This window comes from Marmota marmota, unplaced genomic scaffold (assembly GCF_001458135.2).
Source record: "Marmota marmota marmota unplaced genomic scaffold, marMar, whole genome shotgun sequence".
Taxonomy (NCBI): Eukaryota; Metazoa; Chordata; class Mammalia; order Rodentia; family Sciuridae; genus Marmota; species Marmota marmota.
In genome coordinates, this window is record NW_025999991.1 from 10,569,775 (window position 1) to 10,595,656 (window position 25,882).

Here is a 25,882-nt window from a genome sequence, read left to right on the forward strand (position 1 = left end):
GATTGATATTGATGGGCAGCTCCTGCCTGCTCCCTGTTTAGTGCTAGTGGAGCGGGAGGGGACCATGAGTTCAGTGTCTGCCCTCAAGCAAGTCACACTGGCTGGGAGACTGGGCGTGCAAGACGGCAGTGGGTGCCCAGGAACTTCTGCCCTGTGACTTACACTAGCCGCCCACTTTCCACCTGTGAGTGTCCTCCATAGCTGCCTCTCCTCCTGAGTGGGCATGAGAGTCATGTGGGGCTAAAGCCACAGGTTCCATTCACCACCCCAGAAGCCAGAACAGCACGTCTGGGGTGGCACTTGAGAAGTGCATCTGTGACCTCGGCCAGGCTGACTGATTCCCGGCAGAGCGGCTCTGCACCCTGAGCACTGCTCAGAATCACAGCATGCTTCCCTCTCCAGGTGAGGGACCCGAGGGTCCAGGGCACAGCCACTCTGGATCAGCTTGCAGCCAGGGCTCTGGGAGACTGCAGCTTCTGGACAGACCCCACAGAGGGCTCTCGCAGCACAGTCTGGGTCGTGGGTCCTGACTCTCAGGAGCCTGGGATGCTGCTGTTGCTGGTCTGCGTGCCGCAGCAGGCAGAGGCAGACAGAAGACAGAACTGGGCCTCACTGTGGGAGGTTGGCAGGCTCGGCTTCTACTCTCCAAGCCCAGCATCCTTGTGTCTTTTCCCCAAAGCTCTTGTTAGAGTAAGATAGATTAGGCAGGCACAATGGCACACACCTGTAATTCCAGCAGCTCAGGAGGCTGAGGCAGGAGGATCGCAAGTTAAAAGCCAGCCTCAGCCAAAGCAAAGTACTAAGCAATTCAGTGAGACCCTGTCTCTAAATAAAATACAAAAAAGGACTGGGATGTGGCTCAGTGGTCAAGTGCCCCTGAGTTCAATCCCTGGTACAACCTCCCAAAAAAAGAATAAAATAGATCAGTAAGTTTGCTTTTGGCTGCAGTAACAGAAACCCCGTTTGACAGATTCAGTAGGAGTTTGTTTTTCTTGTATACCCAAAGCACAGAGCTCTGAAGTTCTGGGAATTAATCAGTGGCTTGCCTATGCCACCAGAGGCAATAATGGGTTAGTTTGTCCTCGATCTATTCCCTCATGACAACAAAATGGCTGCTGCATTCCCAGTTATTGTGTTGATGTTCCACTCAGGACAAAGAAAGAAGGGAAGGAGTACAAAGCCGGATATAACCCCCATTTTTTGAAATAAAAGTGAAAGCTTTTTCAGACTTCTGTTGGTGTCTTAGACCAGCACTGTCACATGGCTAACCCTAGCTAGAGACAAGGGAGAGCAGACTTGAGTGAGGAAAGAGTCAGCCAGCCAGCCAATAGTGCCTTGCCCAGGCCCCTCAAGCACCTGGCCAGCAGGATCTCTGCCAGCTCCCCTCTGCCTGAGGCCAAGCAGGGAAGTTAGCCACACTAATCCCTGGCCCCTGGGACTTTCTGACCAGAAAGAGGTCAATGTGAATTCCAGCTCTCACGCTGTCCCTGCTGGCCACAGGCCAGCGCTGGTGCTCCCTGAAGCTCACATGTGTAAGGACCCCGGGTGCCCTGCCCATCTACAAGCAGAATGGGGCGGATCCGATAGGTGGTCTGGGAGCGCCGCCCCGTAACCTGGGGAAGCCTTGGCAGGAACCCGCGCCCACAGTGGGGTAGTCAGCAGTGGCAAGCCCAGAGTGGGGTAGCGGGAGGGAGGGGACAGGCACAGCAAGCAGGGGGTGAGATTCAGCCTCACAAGGGACAGGGAACACTGGAGTCAGGTTACATTGAAGAATTAAGTGTGGAGTGAAGGGCACACCCCCGGCTCCCACAGGAAGTAAAAGCACATAAAACCAGGCAGCTTGCTGACTAGAGCCGGGAAGGTGATTGCCCCGGGCCCTGGTGCCTCCCAGGGAGGGAAACGGAGGGGCATGGAGCTGCCCGGGTAGCGGCCCTGCCACACCTACCCTCCTGCTCCCTGTAGCCTTGGAGCCCGGGGATAAATTCTCAGAGGACCCTGGACACTTGACACGCAGGTGGACATGGCTGAGGATTCCTCCAGCACCCCCAAGAGCCTGGTGGTTAAGATTTGCACGACACTTGGACCTGGGCCTGCATGTGGTGGACCGGAGGACCTGTGCAGTCCTCCACAGTGGTGTCCACGGACATCATGGGCGGGCTGAAATTAGCCTTGTGCGTGCAGAAATATTCTCCGAACGCTAGAGAAGTTTGGGGAACCCCCAGGGAGGCCGGTCTCCCCGGGGAGCCCTGAATGGCTTCTGTGCGCTCACACCCCTGTGTTCAGCTTGATGATATGGGAACTGCAGGTGGAGGTAAGGATAACTTGAAAAGAAAAGGGCATTATTGGTAAGTGCGCTCCAGGCCTCGCAATGTGGGAGGGTAAATTGAAATTTTACAGGACTAATGAGTTTTTGAAAACTGTTAGCCAGGCTTGTCCAAATCATTCTCTCCCTATTTAAGATTTTCTAAATTAGAAACTCAGAAATTTCAGCTGCTGTTTTGGTCCTGGAATGAATAAGCAGCCCCCCGTCGGCCGTGGGTTTCATGATTGAACTCCACCCGTCTTTCTTCCACAGAGGTCCCTCTCCTGCTCAGAACACTTGGTAGGCTCTAGACGCCTTGTGACCAAAAGAATCCAACTCTAGACCTTTGCACTTGGTCTCATGCCCTGCAGTGTCCCCCAGCGCGTCCTAGAGATCCACAGCTGAGTCTTGAAGTAAGTGCCTGTGTTTCTAAAGCCGTCCTCGGGTCACCGTTCACAGCCCGGCCATTCTTGGGTGTACGCCTCAGTGTTGAGTCTGAACTTAACACCTGTCAGGATGACAGCCACGTGGGAAATGCCCAAAAGGCTCTCTGGTAGTGAACTTCACACACTTGGAGCTGCACAAGTGACCTTTTATTTTCATTAGCCACCACATCATACGCCACTGTGGATTGTCCACCTATGATCTGCCTTGAACTTTTCACCCTAGGGAATTGTCCCCACACTCTCCAGTCAAGACTCTTCCTCTGCACTTAGGCACTTGCATTATGTAAACTTATGTAGCTGAATGTGAGGAATAAGCTAACTATTCTTTTTTAAAATTATTTCTTGGTTGTAACTGGACACAATATCATTATTTTATTTATTTGTTTTTATGTGGTGCTGAGGATCGAACCCAGGGCCTCCCACGTGCTAGGCGAGCGCTCTACCACTGAGCCACAATCCCAGCCCCCTGACTATTCTTAAATATGAGTTTCTTCCTAAGCAGATCATGTGAAGTTATTTTGTCTTTTGAAAAAAAAATCATTTATAAAATATGCTGTCTGTATTTTCTAGAAATGTTTTGGGTTTGGGGGGTTTGGGGTCTGGTTTGGTTTGGGGTTTTGTTTTTTTTGAAACGGATTCTTAGTCTGTTGTCCAGGCTGGACGTGAACTCTGGGCTCCAGGGCGTCTCCTGCTCCGGCCTCCAGAGGAGCTGGCGCTCCGGGAGTGCTCCACCATGTCCAGCTTGTCGCCTCGAGACGTTCTGAGGCCACACGGCAAGCCGAAGGCTACACTGCTCACGGTTGATACTGGCAGAAGCTTGAAATGATTACAAGCTCTAACTTATGGATGTGAGTTTCTGAAATGTCTTCGTGGCTCATATAAAAATATCAGGTGTTATTTGTTATGTTAGGACTCTCTTAGGACACCATTGACACTGTACCCGTGCCATCGTTTCATGGCAATCACCCCTGAAAGTTCCACTTGCCCTCTCGGAACAGGCAGTGGACGGATGTCCCTCTTAAACTCCTCACTCTGTGACTGCTGGGGCACAGAGGGTACAGGTCTGCAAAGGGGAGTACTTTTCAAAGCACATCATGAGCTGTTTGTGGGTCATGAAATCAATTTAGTGGCTGTAAATTAGCTTTTTTTTTTTTTTCCCTTTTAAGAAAGTCACATGTCGGGCTGGGGATGTGGCTCAAATGGTAGCGCGCTCCCCTGGCATGCGTGCGGCCTGAGTTCAATCCTCAGCACCACATACAAACAAAGATGTTGTGTTCGCCGAGAACTAAAAAATAAATATTAAAATTCTCTCTCTCTCTCCCTCTCTCTCTCTCTCTCTCTCTCACTCTCTCTTTAAAAAAATATATATTTAAAAAAAAAAAAGAAAGTCACATGTCTGTGTGACCCTCTTGGCGGACGGGCTGTAAGTGCCCTTTATGCCTTCCTTGTCGGTGGGTCCCACGTGAAGGGGTTGCGGTTGAAGAGCTGAGGAACCTTGCTCTAGGATGGACCCTCCCCAGTTCCCCTCCTTTTGTTCTTTTATTTCATTTTGCTCAGGTCATGAATTTACTTAGTAGGAACTGACGGCTGAGGGGAATCGCCCAAAGTCAGGCGCCAAGGTGCAAAGTGGGCTCCCTGTTTCCAGCCGTGTGGTATCATCAACATCCAGATATTCTGCAGCTTAAAGCATTAGTTTATGTCCAGAATGTAGTAGGAAATATCAAGAACTTGGAAGGATCTGGGATGCTAACTGCATGAGGATGGATCCTGGGTCCGAGATGAAAGACAGTCTATCATTCCCACCAGTAGCAGTAGCAGAGTCTTACCATTTTGTACCAGTTCTCCAATCCCTAATTCCCAAGCGGGGCCAGGTGAGACCTGTACACTGTCACACAGCATGGAGGAACCCTGAGCTTAGGGCACCCACACCCTTTATGATGGGTAGCTCACGGCCTTCCCTTCATTCCGAAGGAAGCCATGATCTCTGCCTTCCACCCATGTCAGCAAATCTGCCCATTGCTCTTGAGAGAGGCACTAGCTCCATCCTCAAGGCCCTTTGCCAGACAGACGTACTTGAAAAGATGGTCTCAACGAAGAGCCTTCAGTGCCTCACTCACCGTGAGAAATCCTTCGAAAATTACCTCCCACCAGGAACTCAGTCTAACTCCAAAAATGCCTGTATCTTGTGGAGAGATGAAACTCACTTAAAATTAGTAAATGAGTATTTGTAACATTCTCAAATGTTTGGTTTTCTAAAAGTCAACTCTGGCTTTTATTAGCTGGAAAGACGCAAGCCTCACATGCCAGCAGCTGAGCCGACGCAGACCTGGGGCTCCTCTCCAGCACGTGAGCCCAAGGCGTCTCCAGGCCCATTTTCTCCTTTTGATTTTCTGTCACGAAACATAACGTGGAAAATAAAACACAACAAAAACAATGCAGTCACCTTAACATTGTGGCTAGATTGGCTAAAACTGATATAATAACAGCATTAGAGTATTTCTCACAATTGTCATTGCCTAACCCACCTTCTCTGAATGACAGTGATGGAAAATTCCTTTCAAGTGGATGACTTTTTATGCTGAATCAATTTGGTTTGTAAGGAAAAGAAATGGAACCCGACAGCCGGCTGCAGCGGGAAGCATTCCCAATACTGTGCCTGTTTAGAAGACGCTTCTCCCCGTGGATGAGCTGCCTCTGAATTCTGGTGACTGTAGACATCATAAGAAGGCCCAACCTCACATGTCAGTCAGATTCACAATCCCACTGTCCCCACCCCTTCCTCCCTGGGAGGGGGCTGCCCAGAGCCAGGTCTGCAAGAGGAGTGGGCAGGGTGAGTGTCCTGCTCCGGTGTGGAGGAGCCTCCTGCTCCCCGCCCCGAGGTACAGTCCACAGCACATTTGTGGGTTCCCCCAGCCTGACTGCACAACCAGCTCTCCAGCACACGTGTATTCTGCACAAAATGTCAGTAAAGCCGTTCACAAAATCATGTTCCCACCAGATTAAGTGAAGTGCTGGTTGTCCGCTTATCTGTGCCGACACATACGAGTTCATGAGAGGAACATGCGTGTCTGTAGCCCCTGCAACCAGCTCTGCTCGCCAGCTGTGCGGGGCACGTGGTAAGGGCTGCCCAGCCTGGGCCCCAGTGTCGACCCTCCACCGTCCCCCCAGAGCCCCTAGCAAGGGGATCTGGCACAGGGGCCGCGTGCCCAGGACCTGAACTTGGGCCTGTGACACACATTTCCACCTCCTTCCTTTGTAGCACAGGTGAAGAGGAAGAGGCTCCTCTGTGAGAGAGCTGACGGGGAGAAATCCAGATCACAAAGCCAAGTGGTGTCGGCTGGCGTGGAGGGCACACCACCCGCCTCGCACACACAGCCACTGGGAGGAAGCCTGCTTGTCTCAACCCACTTTCCTGATCTACCCCACGTGGCTGGTCCTGCGGGAACACAGGCTCCGCAGCCAGCTGCCAGGGCCAGAGGCCTAGATCAGAGGAAAGCGGTGCAGAACCCTGGTGGGATTCTGGGCAGGAAAAGGGTATGGCAGGAAAGAACCTGTGTCGCCCGGTACCAACCTCCTCCGTCTTGGAAACTAATGCACCCTGCCAACGCTGAAGCCGCCCCACGAGCGTCTGAAAACACAGGTGCGTGAGGGGCCTGGGTGCCGTCTTCACCTTCGCAGGAGCCCGCCAGCGAGGGAAGGTCCTTGCAAGGCTCAGAGCGAGGCGCAGGTCCTGTTGGGGGGAGCTCCCCCAGGGTGGTGCTGGCGGTGGCCTGCGCCCCTCACAGGCTGCATAACGGTGTGCACCTGCACGTTCAGCGAGTCCACACTGTGTCCTCCACCCAGCACTGGGCAGCACAGAGATGAGTGTGCTCTGTGTTCATGTCTGGACTCGGCTCTGTTCTGTCCGTCCTGATGTCCCCGCCTGGCTTCCTTTGATTGGCACTTTTCACCTTAGGCTGAAGCGGTGGTCCTGGAGAAGGCACTTGGGAGGAAGCCTCACCAGGATCAGGAAGGGGGGCTTTGGGTCAACCCAGAGACCCAGCTCAGAGTGTGAGGGACTCTGAGGGCAGAGTCTCCCCAGCCACAGTCCCCCAATGAACAGATAGTCCTGGAAGAGCAGAACTTTGGCTGCTCAGCCCCCAGACCTGCCCCTTTCCCGACGCTCCGGCTCTGGGCCTCTCTGGGTTGCTGCTGTGGGAATTCTAGAGCCAGCTGCCAAGGAGGCTGCAGGTGCCTGAAGGGAGCTAGCGTATCCCAACCGGACAGATCTGGGTGGTCCTCAGAGTCCCCTCCTGAGAACACGTTCCAGGAATTGCTGAAGAAGCTGATTCCCTGGAAATTAGTGACTTTGGTGATGCTATATCCTGCCCGGAACCCAAGAGCCGAATGACAGAGGACTCTGAGGGAGACAGTCTGGACAGGAACAGTCAAGAAACAAAGAAATACAGAAAAATGACTGTCCAAAAAAGGCTAGTACCCAGGCCAGCGCTGCTCCCAGAGTCTCCAGGGCTGGCCCTTGTTGGACCTGCGCCAAGGCCTCTGAGCTCTCGGAGCCACTCATGAGATGGCAGTGTCTCTGTGCACCTGTGGCTGTTGTGCACAGGGTGTCAGTTGTGGAGAGCACCTGTTCACATGCCTTAAGTTTGACCTCCAGGGGGCCAAGGTCAGGACATGGGTGTTTCATGCCTATGTGACAGAGCTGGTGCACTATGGCCAGAGTGAACTTGCAGAGTCACACCAGCAGGCATTGCATGTCAGTTCTGGAGAACTCAGCACAGTCCACGCAGCCCCATGAGAGAGGAACTGGAGGCCTGGTCATGCCTGGTGCACCTTTAGCTCCATGGTTCTGCGCTGCATCCTTTAGCTGTAATGAGCTATAACCAAACGGTAGCAGCCTTTTCCAAAGCCTGCACTTCCTGGCAACTCTGGGACCTGAGGGTGGTTTGGGGACCCCAGCATAATGGCCCAAATGCTTTTTTCTCCAATCCAAATCCTAGAGAAATGGGCGTGCTCAAGCTTGGGTTCTTGGGAAGCAGTGCACAGACACAATTAGAGGTGCGGCCCATGTGAGGAACGGGGACCAGACAGGAGCGACTGAGGAAGGTGCCTACAAGGTACGGGTGCTGCGCCTCTGCTGCAGGGAGCCCAGAGGACACTGCCTGCGGTGGACCTGGTCCTCTGAGGGTGGGAGTGGCCAGCCCCTCCCAGTCCAGTGACTGCTGCAACATGGCAGCATGGGTGGCCTCTGCCAGGGCCTGCACACTGTCCACAGGGGGACCCTCTCCAGACCAACCCCGCCCCTCAGCAGGGCTGCAGGTCCTTCCTTGAAGAAACCTTGGTTCCTGCCCTCAGGGAATCACAGCCTCGCAGAACACAGACACACAGAAAGACCAGAAGAGCTTGTGATAGCACTGTGGGATTCCCGGAGCCACAGAAGTGGAAAGGCCCTGACCTCCCGCTCAGTGCCACACGCCCTGTCCCCCGTAACGGGGAGCAGAGGCAGCAGAGGAGGAGCAGCTGGCAAGGGCGCCTTGCTGGGAGGAGGAGAGGCGGGCCTCCCAGTGACAGATGGGAGCACCATGAGAGGGTCCCCATGTGACCTTGGTAATTGGCTCCATGAAGTATACCAGGGTTGAAGGTTCCCATTCCTGGGAGTATCTCGACAGTGATAGAGTCTTTTTATAAACAAATAACAGGAGTTATCTGTTTGTTAAGGAGTCTGTCTAAAGGATACATCAATCAAATGGTAGATACTGATTAGATAGGTAGATTATATGATAGGTATATAGATAGAAGAGTCATATCTCCCAAATCCCTTGCATTAGTCAGGTTCTCCAGAGAAACAGAGCCAACAGTATGTGTGTATATACATGTGGGTGTGCATGAGGTGTGTGTGTGTGTGTGTGTGTGTGTGTGTGTTTAATCGGCACTCAGTAACCAGGCTTCCATATCAGTCGACTCAAACGACCACATATCAAAATAATTTTTGTGTCTAATTAAGCATATACAGACTTTTACCTTGTCATTAATACCTAAACCATGCAGGGTATCAACTTTTCACATTGCATTTGCATTAATTTGGAAGGATGTGCACTCATAAAGATACTGCATCTTTTTACATGAGGACTGAAGCATTAGAAGGAGGCCCTGAACCAATTCACTATGATTCTAGAGGAGGAAAGTGTGTTCATCTAACTAGACCCCCAGGTAGAGGGTGCAGCTGTGGGTATAGATGATGTAGATACAGATACAAATATAGAGAGCCCTGGACTGATTCCCATGATGCTAGGGGATGCACCGTGTGTGTCTACTATAGACCCAGAGGTAGCTGTATGGTACAGCTGCAGATGTAGATGATGGAGATACAGACATGTCTATGAAGAGAGAGAAACGGTGTTTTTACTATGTAGTCACTCACGTGGTTATGGAGGCTGAAAAGCTCACGGAGCACAGAGAACAGGAGACCTGATGATCCAGCTCGAACCTGAAAGCAGGAGAGCCCATGTCCCAGCTCTGTAGTCAGCTTGGACATGTCCCTCTCCCAGGAGGTCAACCTTGTATTCTGCCTGGCCTCCATCTGACCCTAGGTTTCTGTTTGGGGGGGGTGGGGGCATCTGCTGTTCTTAGTCCCTCCAGTCACGCGTCAGTCCCACCCAGAAATACCTTCACAGAGACTCCTGGGTGCACTGGTGTCTGTGCCTACTTTCTGGTCCAACCAGCTGTCTTGGGTCGAAATCCCCAGCCAGAGTCTGGTCAAGGGCTTCCATCCATGGTCTTCTTGGGGAAGAAAACTGGGGTAGCCAGGAACACATGAGATGGCCCCTGCTGCGGTCAGACACTGCTGTGGTGTTGTGATTCTGTCCAGCAGCTGGGCATTCTTCCAAGGTCCAGGGGACACAAAGCAGTGACCATCAGCAGCCCATTATAATCATGCTGTCCGTCTTGTGAGCACGCTTCTGCTGCTGGCCAACCAGACGGTGTGGGGTCTGTCCTTTGGAGCTCCTGCCCTGCACGCTGCTTCAGCAGACCACCCTTCCTCCACCCTGTGTGCTGAGCATCCATGTCACCCCTGAGCCCTGGGAGGGCAGAGGGCCTCCTCCCTCCTTCCCTCCAGGTTGTCTTTCAGTGGCAGGGCTGCAGTCCTCTCCTGCCCCTCCTGCATCAGCAGGGAGAAGGAGCAAGTAGGAGGAAGCCTTGGACAGCTCCCGCTCCTCATGCTGCAGCCCTGTCCACGACCCTGGAGAGGAGCCTGTGGGAGCCCAGACGCTTAGACATTTGGGTTTGGAAGGAGGTGGCTATGGAGCACATGCTGCAGAGGCAGTCTGTGCCCATCAGGGAGCAAGAGCAGTGGAGAGACTGTCCTTCCAGGCACCCTGGTGGACAGCTCTCTGGTGCCTTTCCTGAGGTTTCTCAGAATCCCCACTGGACAGAATCACAACACCACAGCAGTGTCTGACCGCAGCAGGGGCCATCACATGTGTTCCTGCTCTCTTGTCCCCTGTTCCCAGCTACCCCAGTTTTTCCCCCAAGAAGACCCTGGACGGAAGCCCTTGACCAGACTCTAGTTGGGGATTTCATCTCAAGACAGCTGGTTGGACCAGAAAATAGGCACAGACACAAGTGCACCCAGAGAATCTTGGACAACCTTATGCAGAGAATCTCCAGAGGCCAACTCTAGGATGTGGTCATTGAGTGAGAGTTTAGAATCTAAACATCATCAAGTAGTTTACTAACAAGAGTCTGGAGCAAGCCTGACATTACAGAAGACTCAAAAGGCCGTTCCCATGAGCAGAGACGGGAGGAGAGGACCTGAGGCGTGGCAGACACAGATGTGGGATCCCAAAGGCCAGAATCGAGCTGGGGAAGAGAGAGTGGCATTTCCATCTCAAACCTCAGTATGGCTCATGTCTCTTGATGGGGAGTGATCTATAAAACAAATGATTATACCAATTTCTCACTGAAAGCTACTGCGGTTATTGATACAAATCAAATTATCCTGCATAATTTTGATATTTTCCCAGAAAAGTCCTTCTAAAAAGAAACCAGCTGCCTGTCTCTTCCTTGGTGCTAGGTTATTAGCTTTCAGAATTGTCACCACGAAAAATAAGATACTTAAGGCCTCAAGAGCTGCTGTTGATTAAGTCACCAGGTTTCCCACCGGGGCTATCTGCCACTGCACTGCCTTCCTCTTATGGGAGATGAACGTTGTTCAGTGGGAACAGTGAGACGTCTGGTGCTGAGCACAAGCCAGTGCAGGCTTTCTGTGGGCGGCCGGGCACAGGGGAGCTGCTATGCTGGGCAGAATCACACAGTGCAGCTTGATCACCAAGGAGCTGAGGCAGGAGTAGAGCGTCTGCCTGTGTGGCCCAAATTTTGAGAGAACTGGCATCTCGCTCGCAAGAAGCTTGGGAGGCTTTGAGAGCCAAATGCAGTCAAAGAACTCACTGGGCAACAGACAGGCCAGAGCTGTCTATGGGATGCATTTGTGTGTGCTGTGTATACACACATACACCTACTCACCCACCTGACCGCCTATAAACACATGCACACATACAAGATACACACATACGCATAGACCTGCATCTAAAAAACATATGTGTACATATATGTATAAGCACCTGCAAACACACATGTATATGCACATACACATGTATATAAACATGTACATACACACAGATACACACACATACATGTAACTGGTACACATAAGCATGTGCACAGAAACATCACATATGCGTGTGCATGCACATACATGCACATATACACACATGACAGGCACCCTAATCTACCTAATGCACATGAGTTCTAGTGGTGGTGGTCACGTTTCACTGCAGAAGTACACGGCCAACTCCCTCAACCTATTACAGTGCCATGTGCTGCATGTTACATGCACGGTGTACCTTTCTCAGATCCAAAATCATGCTGGATTTCAAAGTGGCAGTTCTCAATGGGAGTGCTATTCAGGGTTATGGACCATAAAGATGCCAGTTCTCTCAAAACTGATCTATAGATTCAATGCAATTCCAATCAAAATCGGCTGTTTTGTAAGTTAGTGAGCAGATTATAAAATGTACGTGAAAACGCAGAGACCCGAGACATCCCTAAGAAGTACTTTGATGAACCTCGTTACTGAGCATGAAGACATATGGCGGAGTCTGACAGACTGGGACAGTCCTTAGACAATGGACCAACAGAACAGACAGGAAGTTTCACAAACACAGAGACCCCATGTGGACACTTGACTTCCCACCAAACTGACACTGCAGAGGGGTGAGGCAAGGACCATCCTTTCCACAGATGATGCTGGCTGTTCAGATATGCACGTGACAAAGCTGGAAAGCTGACTCCCATGCCACCCCCGCAAGAGAAAGCCAGGCCCAGGTGAACTGCAGGCCTGAGGAAGCAGCACTGAACAATGAGCCTCCGACGACTGCAGAGCAGAATGCTCCTACAGCGAGGAGCTGACAAACCAGAACATCAAAAGTACTAAGCAGGAAGGAAAAAAGTCATCAAATTAAGAACTTTTGATAAGGGCTCAGTAGGTAGAGTGCTTCTCACATGCACAAGGCCACAGGTTCAATATCCAGCCCATAAACTAGCAAGCAAAAATAGCCCATAAACTAACAAACAAAAATTCAGAGAAGAGTGAAGAGACCAAGGGTGCAGCAGAAGACAGCACAGAGACTCATGCAGGTGAGAGATGGCACCAGGACGTGTGCAGCTGGACTTGTGCCTCAGGGAAGCTCCTGCTGAGATAGCTGAAGCCCTGCCAGACACTGGAGAGTGGGGAAGGCCACAGGCAGGGGCTTCAGGGCTGAGGTACAACAATGTGTGCATTCCAGGGTGTCTAAGAATATGGGGCTGATGAAGCCAGTGACCCCCAAACCCCAGCAATTGCAAGGAAAGGACCAACAAACCCCTGCTCTCTCTGGTCTAAGGACCAGGAAAGGGCCACCTAACAGCCCAGAAATCAATAACCACCACACTTCAGCAAACACCAGAGAAAAAAGACATCTGCCGCAGTCTGGCTGGGCACACAATCACGAGCCACCACACAGCTTGTAGATTCAAACAGCAACTCTTTATTCCCAAACTCACACCAGCCGTCTACAATCACGTTCTGGGGAAATCCACGTTCTCTGCCCAGATCCACATCCACTGGGCTTCTGTCTCCCAAAAAATACTGTCTGAATCCCGTGAGAACTCAAGGGGAACTCTGGCAGCAGGATATGCCCTATTCCCAGCAGGAATAATCTTAAACCTGGAACGCCCTAAACCTGATTATCCTAAACCGGGAACACCCTAATCCGCCCTGGTCCTTGAGCAAGGTCACCTACATTCAATGTCACTGCAACATGGGGTACGCTGGCAAGGAAATTGTCAGACCTACTTGGCTAATGGCTCCCAGCAGACATCCACCCCCACCATGCCAGCAACTACCCTGGCAAGGCCAGAATGCAGCCCCTACCTGACACCCCCTCCCCTGTAGTCTCAAATAATGAGCAGAGCCAGAACCTTCTCTCCCGCCAGCCTGTGATGAGGACCTACACAGACCACAGTTTTAGCAGAGCCAAGGGAAGCCCAGCGTCCACCCCACCTGGGGGAGGAAGCAAGGCCCTTCCCACTCCATCTGCAGTGTCAGAGGCAGCCCAGGGGAGAGTCAGGGCTTCCTCGCCCCCATGGTAACAGGGACCCCCACAGCTGTCTCCCAGTGACAGAGGCCCCCCACCCCACCGTGGGCGTCAGCAGGCGGGCCTGACGCCCACCCCTGCAAGAGCAGGTGCTGCCTCCACTTCTACTTCCACCACGGAGTCGGCATCAGTAGGATGGAGGATTCTATAACCCTCATCCCCTGACGTGACGGGAAGCCTCAGGACCCAGTCAGAGTCATCTGTCATTCAAGAACAGCACAGTGTGGAACTCAGAGGCCAACTCCAGGATGACACAGTCGTCTGACAAAGATTCTAACCATCCATGATGAACATGCTTCCTCAAGTCATCACAAACACACCTGAGCTAAATGGAAAAATGCAGAGCCTCAGCAAAGAAACAAAAACAAAAACAACTCAATCAATGGCCAATGACCAGTGGCCTCAAAGCAGCAGAGAAGAGATGGAAGAGAGAGTCTGTAAACTGGAAGATAGAACAAGAGAAATCACCCAATCTGAAAAATGGAAGAAAAACAGACCAAAAACTGATGAACCTTAGAGCCCTGTGAGATTATCACAAAAGACCTAACATTCATGTCATGAGAGTTCAAAAAGGAGAGGAGAAGAGGGTGGGGCTGAGAAAATACTCAAATAAATAATGGCTGAAAACTCCTCAAATGTGGTAAGAGACAAACCTACTGCCCGGAGCTGGACCAAACCCTAAACGGGATAAATCACGACCCATACCAGGCATCATCACAATTAAACTCCTGAAAGCTAAAGACAACGCAATTGGGAAAGCACCTGAAGGAGAGTCCTGCGTGACCTATAGGGAAAGTCGACCTCCACAGGTTTCTCTCCCGAACCCTGCAGGCCGAGGAAAGGGCCTTAAGCGCAGGGAAAGAAAACGGTCAATTCAGGAGAATCCTGAGATATCCTTGGGAACCAAGAGGACAGAGGCATCCCTGGGGAGGCCAGGAGAGGTGGTGCAGGAGGCCGACTCAGGTAGTGTGGCCGCAGGAGACGGTGAACAGAGACCAAAGACAGCCCTAGAACCACGGGGAGGAAGGCACACGCCAGACCCGAGAGCGCGCGGGAGAGAAGCCGCGGCTGGGACAGCGCCGTGGTGAGCGTGGGCGCACGGTGGGCTCCCGTCCTCTGGAGGGGACGCAAGCCTGGCCACTGGCTGACGTGAGTGGGGCACCGTCGGCAGCGTCTGGAGCAGGGAAGCATTATCCAAGGCTATTCCTGAAGGGAAAGCGAGGACCGGGGGAAAGACGGCAGAGACCACAGAGGGTCTGCTCGTCAGAGCTGGAGAGGAAGGCCATCTCTCCGTAGCTGGAGGGGCCACACAGGCCTGGGTTCCGGGAGCAGAGCCGCGAGGGTCCTAATGCGGCTGGTTAGGGGTGGGGTTGAAACACCTTCCTTAAAATGGCGGCTGTCACTTAAGACGGCGATCCAGATGCTAAGCACGGACCTTGTGATTCCCAGGGGCCGAGTCCAGGGCCAGGAGACCTGAGGCTTTCTGCACCCTAGCACCCTCGCTGCACAGCACACAGAGGCAGCCTGGACAGCACAGGTCGAGGGACCTCAGCCTGGCCGCCAGTGGCACTCCTGTCCACAGGCCGCCCACGGTGGTCCCAGGGAAGGGCCAGGGTGGTCTCGGGCGGGCTTCCCTCCCTGCGAGCTCCCTTGACTCCACTGGACTTCCTTCTGTGGCTGAACCTGGCCTGAGCTGGAAAGCGCCAGTCCTTTCATCTGAGGGACCTTTATACCCAGTGCATTTTCTCACCAGAGTTTATGAATTGAAGCTTGTAATTTTCTTTTCTTTTCTTTTTTTTTTTTTTTTTGGTACTGGGGATTGAACTCAGGGGCACTCAACCTCTCAGCCACATCCCCAGCCCTGTTTTGTATTTTATTTAGAGACAGGGTCTCACTGAGTTGCTTAACACCTCATTTTTGCTGAGACTGGCCTTGAACTCGGGATCCTCCTGTCTTAGCCTCCGGAGCTACTGGGATTTCAGGTGTGTACCACTGTGACCAGCTGAACTTGTATTTTTAACTAGAAAATAAAAAGAAAAAAAATCCCCTTGATGAAATTTCATTTTTAAAAGTTTTTCCTATTGATTTTTGATATTAGTTTTGTTTACTATAGAAAATGTGCCAAATATAAATTGATATTAATAGAGGACTCTCCTCAGAGTCCACTACAGTTCAACTTTTCTTCCCGACACTCATGTGTCTTTCCTTCTGGTCTTTCTTAGTGTCTGTCCCCCCATGATCTCTCACTGGCCAGTATTTCTGCATCTTGTTTTGTGACTCCTGCTGCTTCCTAGCTGGCTGTGCTAATTGTGTGGGCTTGACAGATAGTGACCTACCCCCTGTGCTGTGACCACCTCATGAAGGCTGTGTCTATCTGGGATTCCAGTGTGAGCAGGCTCCACCCAGGGATTAAAGATAGTTTGCGGCTCCCACAACGGGGCAAAAAAGCAAACAAACAAGCAAAAACCAAAGTACAGTGACCTGGTGGGTCTCTTTGAATAGCCCAGTAAAGTCTGCATTCTTTGAGAACAAAACAGAGGAGTCTAAATATGTAACATGAAGCTAGGCAAACTGCCGCTGTGTCACAGGTGTTTGCATTAATACTGGGAAACATACTTTGAAATGCGTACAGGTGACCCTCCAGCTCTGTGGGAACCCATTCTGAGATCACGTGGCCTCTTGCAGCAGGGGCTGAGTCCAGCTTTCCTGGGTCTCCTCTTCATCCTGTTCATCTGATCTTTGACGCCTTCCTTTCTTTTCTCTGGAGGAAGGAGTTTGACATGTGACTTCATGTTTTTGTGTTAGGGTGATCGGCTGTGCCCCTGGTCTGTGCCACGCTGTGCCGGCTGCAGGCTGAGGCAGGGCAGCACCTCTCCCGAGGCTGTCCTGCACAAAGCACCGGGGAAGGGGCCCAGGCTGTGAGCGGGACCCCTATTCTGGTCCACGCTGCTGCTGTTTAATGGAGCAGTCATTTATACGTTTCAGTGGACAGAATCAAAGGGTGATCTGAATTTATTCCAGGCAATTTCTTCTTTTGTTTTTCTTAATTCATGAGTATTAATATTCTTTAATGAGGAATTTTTATTTTGAGATTTCTTTCTTTCTTTTTGTTAGCTTTCTCTCTCTTCTTTCCCCTTCCCGCCTTTCTGGGAGTGCTGAGCATTAATGAACAACTCAAAGTGATGAAATATTCACAAAGTGTCTGAGCAACTTTTCATAAAGGAAGAGGAGGAGAGGCTTGGTGCGCACTCTAATAACAGTGGGCATTGCTGTAATTCTATGGTTCTGGTGGAGCAGCACACAGTCCAGTGATTAGGATGTCAGTTTGATGCCCCGTCTTGCCATCTATTGTCTCTTATAAGGCAGAGTTGACGTGTGACATGATTCCTTGCCACTCCAACATCTCGGCTGAAGAAACGAGGAGAGGAGAGCCGTGGAGGCCCAGAGCCACCAGGTCACGTCAACAGGCTGTGATCATCACTGCGTTTACCACGCGCCTGCTACGGAGTCAGCACTGCACTGACCACTGCGTGTTCTCCTATTTAATTCCCACCTGCACCTTCTGAAGTCCCCACGACTGTCATCTCTACCCTTGGGAGAAGGAAGCTGAGACTTAGTTAAAACTTGCTCTGGGTCCACACCTGGCAAGGGGGACAGAGAAGAGAGACACCCAGGCATCTTCCCGGGCTTCACTCCTGGGCACTGAGCCCTGTTAGCCCCAGCTTCTGCTGTACCCCCATTCCCCAGCACACTTCTGAGAGAGACCGTGCTCTCTTGTGGGAATTCACTTTCTACAGTAAACATTTTTGTCAAAGATTTTCAGGACAGGAGCTGGGGCTGGGGCTCCTCAGCACCAAATAAAAAAGAACTAAATAAAATAAAGACATTTTGCAGGGCAGAGAGTGAAGTGTTGTTATTTAAAATACCAAATGTGAGAGATGCCACTGCAGCTAAACCAGAGCGTGCTTCTGTGCAGTGAGGCTCAAATGAAGGGAAGTCAGTCACGAGTGTGTCTTCTGAAGGACCGGGCAGCTGGTGGCTGTGGTACACCTCGAGAGGACCTGGCCTGAGTGCGTTTTGTGGCCTTTGTCTGACAGCAGGAAGGCTGAACTCCAAGTTCACCTTCATGTGGGCTCTGTGCTCCTGTTTGTCAGACGGCAGGGGTTCAGTGACTGGCTTCTCCAGGTGCTCAGCCCTGGGGTCTTCATTCTAAGTCCTGTTGTGTCTTCCACAACTGTGACATGCCCATTTGGAAACTCTGTAACAACTTGCTATCTTTGGACTCTCTGACACCCCCCAAAAGGGGTTAAGCATTTGCTTTATTCTCTGTCACTATTAAAATCAGAAACACCCAACTTTAGTATAGAAAAATGCATTACAAACTAACGTAGGAAAGTAGGAGGAGAACGTTGGCGTTCTGGTGAGCCGTGACCGTACCTGACACAGCACACAAGCGCATCAGCAGGCCAGGCTGTTTTCCTGCGCTTCGCCACAGTCCGCACATAGACAAGCAGGAGGAAGAGAGAGAGAGTCTCACAACTTAGCTCCACAAACTTTAACCGGGCTCTTCTTCTGGGCAAGACTATTTGGTAGTCACTAGCAAGTACAAAGGAAAATAAAATACAGCTGCTGTCTGCAAGCAGCGAGGAAGCAACTGAGCTGAGCCAATAGCACAGTTAACACGCGGAGTCTCGTGCCAGGCCTCCCACCCACCACCAAGTTCAGAGAGAAAAGGTGTCTAATCAAGAGGTCCCGAAGGCCTTCACGATGTTGATGACCTCTAGAGGAGGCCTGAGTTATGGGTAGCAGAAGGAGAAGAGACCAGAGCAGGCCAGGAGGAAGACCGGTCACTGAACCGCAAGGTGTCCGCGTGCCTGCAGGGTCAGGAACACAGAGGTAGGCCAGGAGCAGAGGGTCTTGCATCTGGGGACTTCCCCCAGAACCCATCAGCAGCCCCTACACCTGTGGCTGGCCCCTTACCACCACTAATCCACATCCCTGCTCCCCCCCCTCTTCCTCTTTTTCTCCTTCTCCTCCTCCTTCTTCTTTCTGGAAATCTCCTGTAAGTGAATAACTTCACCCAAGTATGCAAGAGTCCTGGGAAGCCTGTCTTTATGAGGGAGACCCAAGGAGCAGAGGGGAGTCAGCTGGACCAAGTCACATGTACAAGAACACACAATGGCACTGCAGACCCTTTGTCCAGGGTGGAGGAGGAGGAGTGGGCACCATGCCGTCTGCACAGCTGTTCAGCCAGGAGAGGAGCTCAGGCAGCTCCCTGAGTCCAAGGGGGTCATCAGTAGAATCTCAACTTGGGAGTGGTATGCTCAGATTTTCCCTTTGATCTGTAAGTAGTATTAAAGGGCTACACAGAGAGTCAAGGGACAGCTGAGGACAGAGCTCATTAGCTCCCTGGTGACTTCTTGGCCCCAGCAAGTAGAGCCCCAAACCAGCTTGTCCTACCCACAGTGGGCTTTGCTAAACCCTCCATATTTCCAGTCACTTTTGGCTTTATCTCTTCTCAAAGCTTAAATGTAAAAGAAGAATATGTACTTAAAGTACAGTCAAGAATATTTACAATTGGCTAGTCAAAGATAGAGATTGAGACAATGTGATGATGTGCTGTCTGACATGTAATACTAACCAATTCCTGGCATGAAGCTTTGCTTTTCTGATTTCCATTTATATTGTAGAAGCAGGCAACATCTGGGATAAGTAAACATTGCATTTTCTGTTAGGAAATATCTAAAATGAACATGACAAACCTTTTAGTTTTAAAAAATGAAAGTGGTAGAAACATTTTTTTCATTCTAACATGAAGGAAACTGCTAAATATATCTGCACATTCTTTTATACAATTAATTTGAAAATTTGATTTTGCCTCATATAAACTTGCTCAGCAGTAAACAAACAGATCGAATACTAAACTTTTTGCCTGAATGCTAGAGTAAATAATGACATCAGATGTTAGATGAAAAGAGGATTTTTAAAATGTTTTTATTGAGATATAAATCACATACCGAGGAAGTCATCCATTTAAAGTGTACAACTCAATGGATGTAGTGTATTCACAGAGTCATGGAGCAGTCACTGTAGTCTAATCTTAGGACATTTTCTTCACCCCCAAAGAAGTTCCATATCCATCAGCAGCCACTCCAACCCCTGCTCCACCTCCCTGCCATTGCAGCCACTAATCTACTCTCTATCTCCTCAATTTTCTGTTCTGGACATTCCACCTGAATGCAACTGCAGAACATGCAGTCTACGAAAAGACTGTGCTGAGTTGTCATTTGAACAGCTATATCCCTGCAGTAACTATCTCACACTACTCTCACGTGGCCACTCCCAACGAGAGGCAACTGCTACCTGTGCTACAGGGCTAGCACCTCTGCTTGAGTGGGGCTCAGCCGAGACCTCATCCACCCTGCACATGCTGTGGGCATGCAGATCCCGATTGTCTCCGACTTCCCACCGAGCATGTCAGAGGCTCATAAGCCTCTGTTAGTTCAACAGTCGCACATGAGTTGTCACATATTGGGAGAGGTTGGCCTGCTGACTTGATTAAAGTGTGCTTATCCACATATTCCCCCATACACTGACCTCAACACCATGGTTTCCACTACAGTGACCTCTATCACTGAAACGGATGTCCGCATGGAACTCACTGCTTTGGTCTCATTTCAGAGATATTCTCTTTTACTACATAGATTTCCAAGTGAGAGAAACTTGATCATTCTTGCAAATTCAAGAGAATTGCTTGTTTTCATGATAGCTTACATTTTTGTTTTAATTTTAATTTAGAGTTTCACCTTAAATAGCACAATTTGTATCAGCACTAAGCCCGACACTTAAAGTATGTTTTCTCATTGCCATTCTCACTCCAGAGGTGAGGAAACTGGGCTCGGGAGGCCTGCTGGTGCCCAGGCAGTATGCAGCAGTCCTGGAGGGCTGCACATTTCTACACCTCACATTCGACTACTCCACCTGCTGCCTGCAGACTCAGGACACTCCAGCTGACACTTGAAACTGTAATTCTCTGCCCCTGCTCTCCTGTGGCTATGCTCCCTTTAAACCAGCACAGAAATGCTGTCCTGCCAGCGGCTCAGGAGAAAGGAGAGGCCACTTTGGCCTCCCTCACTCCCTATAGGCCACCCAGCCTGGCCCTGTGGACAGCCAGATGGACTGCCCCCCTTACGACTGTTGGCCTGTGTGGTAGCCAACAACCATCACACCACCTATAGGAAAGCAGGAGGCGGCAGGAAGGCAGACTCTGCGCTCACTCGTTCTTCAACAGGCATTTGCTGGGCATTTCCTAGATGCCAGGCATGTGAGGAACATGTGAGGAACCCTCCTGTGTCGATGGATTCTCCAGAACAGATCTGTGAGCTTTCATGGCTCTCCCAACAGAGACGGGCAGCTGTGCACACTTGGCCCGAGCCTTCTATGCCAGAAGAACATGCAGCACGCATCCAGGGAGGGGGGGCTCCATGCAGCATGCATCTGGGGTGAACAGGGGTTCCATGCAGTGGCCATCTGGGGTGGAGGGTTCTAAAACGAACATGAATTGTTCTTAGGTGGGAAGGAAATCCTTTTTTTTTTTAAGTAAAAACACTAACACATGCCTTTTTTCCCCCTTTCCTCAAATTCTGTGCTCTCTTCTCATGGGCAATGTATAGTTTATGGTTTTCAGGGGTGAGCTTCTCTAAAGTTTTCTTTCTGAAGCCATGTGATTAAGTTGTAGACTTTGCAGAAAATAACACTCTGAGATCTCGTCCTGCCTTCCAGGTGTGGTAGGAATCAGATCATGGTGCCAAGACAGGATTCAGAGAAGGGCAGGAGTGTCCTGTGCTCAGGTGCTCCCCTCACCACGATGCCATGGCGGCTGGGTCGCAGCTCAGTGCAGCCTCAGTGGGTGCTGCAACCAGGAAGGCACAGAAGGCAGGCTTTTCTTTTGGAAAACAGACACGGACACAGGTAATCAAGACCTGTGCTTCTCTGCCCAGTCCTGTTAGTCTCAACTTAAACTAAGATTTTCACAATATGAAATTTGCATGGAAACTGTCTCCAGCGTAATAGGTGCAAGTAATTTATCTGATAAAAGAATGTCAACAGCAAGTACAGTATAATTTGTGTGGTGATAAATTGTACCTGTCCTTCCCAAGAAGAAAGGACACTGCTGTGCTTGGAATGGACAGGGTAGGGTCAGGCATAAGCACTTGTGTTCCACATGCATCTCCCAGAAGCATCACTCTGTCCTTTCAAAGGTAGACGCAAATTATACCTAATAAAGTTATTATAAATAATTGCTGCCTCTCCTCTCCTGCATGTTCTGGGAGTCTGGGCTGGAAGAGGCAGTTATGAAAGAGACACCTATAAATTATGAATTAGGAGACGTCTGATAAAGCGGTCCTAATTTCCACTCAAGTCAGAGACGTGTTTTCAAAGACTAATAGTATCAGTTATGAAAAGGGAGGTCAAATCGACTCAGAGCTTTAGCCAGCAGGGGTGAGAAATACCACATCCAGCATGTCCTTAAGACCCCTGCAGCACTGCAGAGGCGTGCTGGAAGGTCAGGAGAGGCAAATGAGGTGGGGTTTATTTTTCACAGGACAATGGCTAGGAAAAATAGGAGACTTAAGTGTCATGGGGAAAGCAGCTACATGTGGTATTACAGGGAGAGACGCCTCATGGCGCAGTGGAGGACCACTCTGCAACACTACCTGCTGAGAATCCTAGCACAGGTCAGTACTCAGCCCAGTGGGGGAATGGGACAGGGAATGAATTCACACCCAGCTCCCACAGCATCTTCCCACCTGACAAGACAAACTGGCCAGCAGGAAATAGCTCAGGCAGGTGTTGCAGGTAGGCTCAGGGTGGGGTCGGAGGGAAGCCTCCTCCCAGGGACGGTGCTGGCCAGTAGCCTGATGCTCTGTTCATACCAGCTCTGAGTTCAGGGAGCATGACCCCACTCAGCTCTCATCATCTGCCAGCAGGTGACAGGCCCAGGTAGAAGCTGCATGTGAGGCAAGGCCAAGATAGGAGCAGGTTATAGGCTGCTTCCAGGAGGTTGGTCTCAGGCACAGGAGCCTGTGTTGAGATAAGCCCAGGAGTGGGGACCTGGGAAGAGAGCAAGGCTGGCTGACTGAGAGCTGGCCCAGAGAAGGGGCTGGGAATGATAGAAGAGAGCAAGCCACGTGCACCGGCCTACATTATAATCAGGGCTGTGAAACAGGCTGCCTTGGAAATGGTCACAGAGACCCATAAGTGACTGACCCACAGCCAGCTAGGTTGCCAGCTTACCCAGAGGTGTAAGTAGTCCAACTCTGCAACAGAGGCCCAGGTGGCCTCTGCTGCACAGTGGACTACAGCTAAAAGGGTTAGTTAGTTAGTTAGCCTCAGCTTTAACTAACTGGACATCTAAAGTGGTTAGGACTATAGGTCTCGTGTTAGAGGTATGTGTGTGTGTGTGTGTGTGTATTTGCGCTTCTTTGTGATACTGGGTATTGAACCCAGAAGTGTTCTACCTCTAAACTATATCCACAGCCCTTCTTTTTATATTTTATTTTGAGATAAGGTCTCAATAAGTTGCCTTCCACCTCAGCCTCCTGGGATCACAGGCGTGGCCACAGTGCCTGGTTTGTGTTATATCTCTCATGTCATCTCCCTCCCTTTCTCCCTCTCTCCCTGAGAGATGGACTCAGATCCAAGGTGGGCCCAGATCTTTGTCTGCAACTAGGCTTCTACCTAATGGCACCCTAGGCCTCTGCTGCCATGTCAGTAATGGTACAAGCCAGAATTTGGCCTGTTATTCTTTTGTCACTTTTTAATAAAAATATGAAAAATTTTTATGAAAAGCACAGAGATTTCTAAATGTCAGGTGGCAAGATTATTATCTTCAAGTGTCATCTGCAGCAAGATTGGAAAGAACATGAGAGCCAAGCCAAATGTGCAGTCCTGGCTGCCACCCTGCCTCCTCCCTAGTTGTCCCACCCTGGACAGAATCACCAGGACAGCTGTACCAGATCCCTGCCTTGGTGGCATCCCCTGCTGCCCAGAGCTGTGTGTTGGGCATTTGCTACTCACTGACTCCAGGAGAGACCCTCAGGAGAGACCCACATCCACTGGAGCCTTTCCAGGCTTGGGGAGGCGCCATATGCCCTGAGACCCAGCATGGCCCAAAGGGAGATCAGGACCCAGGACGGAGGGAAGGCTGCCTGTCCAGCCACAGGATGTTGTTGTGGCATTTGCTGTTGCAGTCATGGTGAAGAACTTTGCCTCGGTGCAGAGCCCTGCTTCGGGGTCTGAACTCCTTCCTGCTGTCTTTACCCAGGACCTGCTGCCTAGTGTGGCTTTTGTGGCTTCCAGCACCAGGTCACAGAGTGTTATGGCAGTGATGGGACCCAGGAGCTAGGCTGGCCCAGGAACACCTTAGGAGGGGCTTTGCCTCCTAGGCTGGTAGCTACAGGGGTCATGGGTATCGGCTTTTGAACTGAGCCAGTCTAAATCCTGAATGGAGCTAGAAGAGACCCAAGAACACACAGGCCTCTTCTTCGAGTTCACCTGCAAAACCATGGTCTTCCATATCCACCTGTGATATAGCCCTGCAAGTGCCCAGATAGCAACATCAGGTTGGCTTTGGCAGGAGTCTCCCAGATATGAGAGGAAGGGTTCCCTCCAGGAAGGCAGCTCCTCCAGAACCCAGAGGAGCCTCATTTGGGCCTAGAGCCCTGCTCTACATCGTGCTGGTGGCTCAGGCACCTGCACAGAGGATGCCGGAGGCTGGGCTCCTGTCTCTGTCCAGTTCTGCATGGGCCAGGGGAGCCAAGGCAGTCTAGCACTCTGTCCTGGCAGAGGCAAAAGTTTTGGCTTTTTGTCCCTCTGCTCTCTTTAGAACTTAGACATGGATCCAGCAAGGGTTGGGCTGTGGGCCATGTCACCAACCCTGTGCTGACTCAGTTGAGTCCCGAAGAACCAGGACTTTCTTTTGGGCTAAGCTCCCAGTGATGGCTTCCTTCTCTTCTTTGCCTTGTGGGCCCTGTTCATTAAGATATTTGTCTGCCATTTAAACTGGACCATTCCATGGTTTCAGTACATTCACACAGTTATGCAGTCATTCCATGCAGCTTTATGACACTACCCCTGATCGGCCGACCCCCAGCACTGCAGGAACCACTTCCTGCGCCCTGGCAACCACTGGCCCATTTTGTCTCTATGGCTTTTCCTAGTCTGGACTTTTAATGTAAAGAGGCAGCTATGACATGTGGCCTTTGGTGGCAGGCCTCCTTCATACAGTGTGACATTTCAAGCATGCCTTGTCCTTGTTCCTTTTCATTATCAAGTGACACTCTGCTGTAGGGTAAATCACAGTCCACTAGCAGTGGAGAGATATCTTGGCTCTTCCCACCTTTAGCTATTGTGAATAGTGCTGAGAGCATTCCTGCGGGGTTTCTGGGTGGGTTTTCTTTCTCTTGAGTAAATGTCTAGGTGTGAAATTGCTGGGTCAGATGGTAACTCCACATTTAACTTTCTGAGGAAATGTGAGACTGTTTGCCACAGCGAGTCCACAGTTCACTCAGTTCCCTTGTAAATAGACTTCCTAGTCCCACTCGATCCAAACTGTGGAAGTGTCCAGGCATGTCCAAGTCCCACCAGGCTTGAGCGAGTGTTGTCAGTCATGACCGCAGTACGTACTAGAGGGGCTCAGGAGGACCCCTGTGCCTTCCTACTTCACCAGGCCTGTGCCTTTCTATCTCTCAAGCACTGCTTCCTTGTTTATTTCACACCACATCAGACTTTGCAACTCAAAATGTCTGTCTGACAGACTTGAGCTAGCGTGTGGGTGAGCAGCTCACCTGCCTACCCGAGGTCCAGCTGCGGAGAGAGTGCAGGTTATCTGCAGGAAGGAGTGGGGTGACGCCTGGTAGAAGAGGGAATGTTAGGTGGTCCATTATCTTCCATCCACCTGCAAACCCCACTTAAAAATATAAAGGGGTTGTTTGAGGGGCAAACCCACCAGGGGGAAGAGAATGGATGAGGACAAACAGCAACAGTGTTTTCAAAGCACACAGCAGGCCATGAGACGCTTCGACTCGGCAGTCCTGGGAAGGCTGAGTGCCAGCCAGCAGTGGGAAAGCAGGAACACTGAGAACACAGCCTGAGCCCAGGGCGCACTACAGAGGGGCACAAAAGTGGGGTGAAGATTCTATCGAGTCAGCTGCTCCAAGTGAGGGGGACATGATCATCCCAACGTGAGGCTCCAGAGCCTTCTAGAACAAGTCCCCACAAACTGGGTGACTTGAAAGTGCACAAGTGTATTCCCTTTATAGTCCTGGAGACCAGAAGTTTTAAATCAAGTTGGGTGTAGGGTACCCACCTGTTATCCCAGCGACTCAGAAAGACTGAAGTAGGAGGACCATAAATTCAAGGTCAGCCTGGGCAAGTTAGCA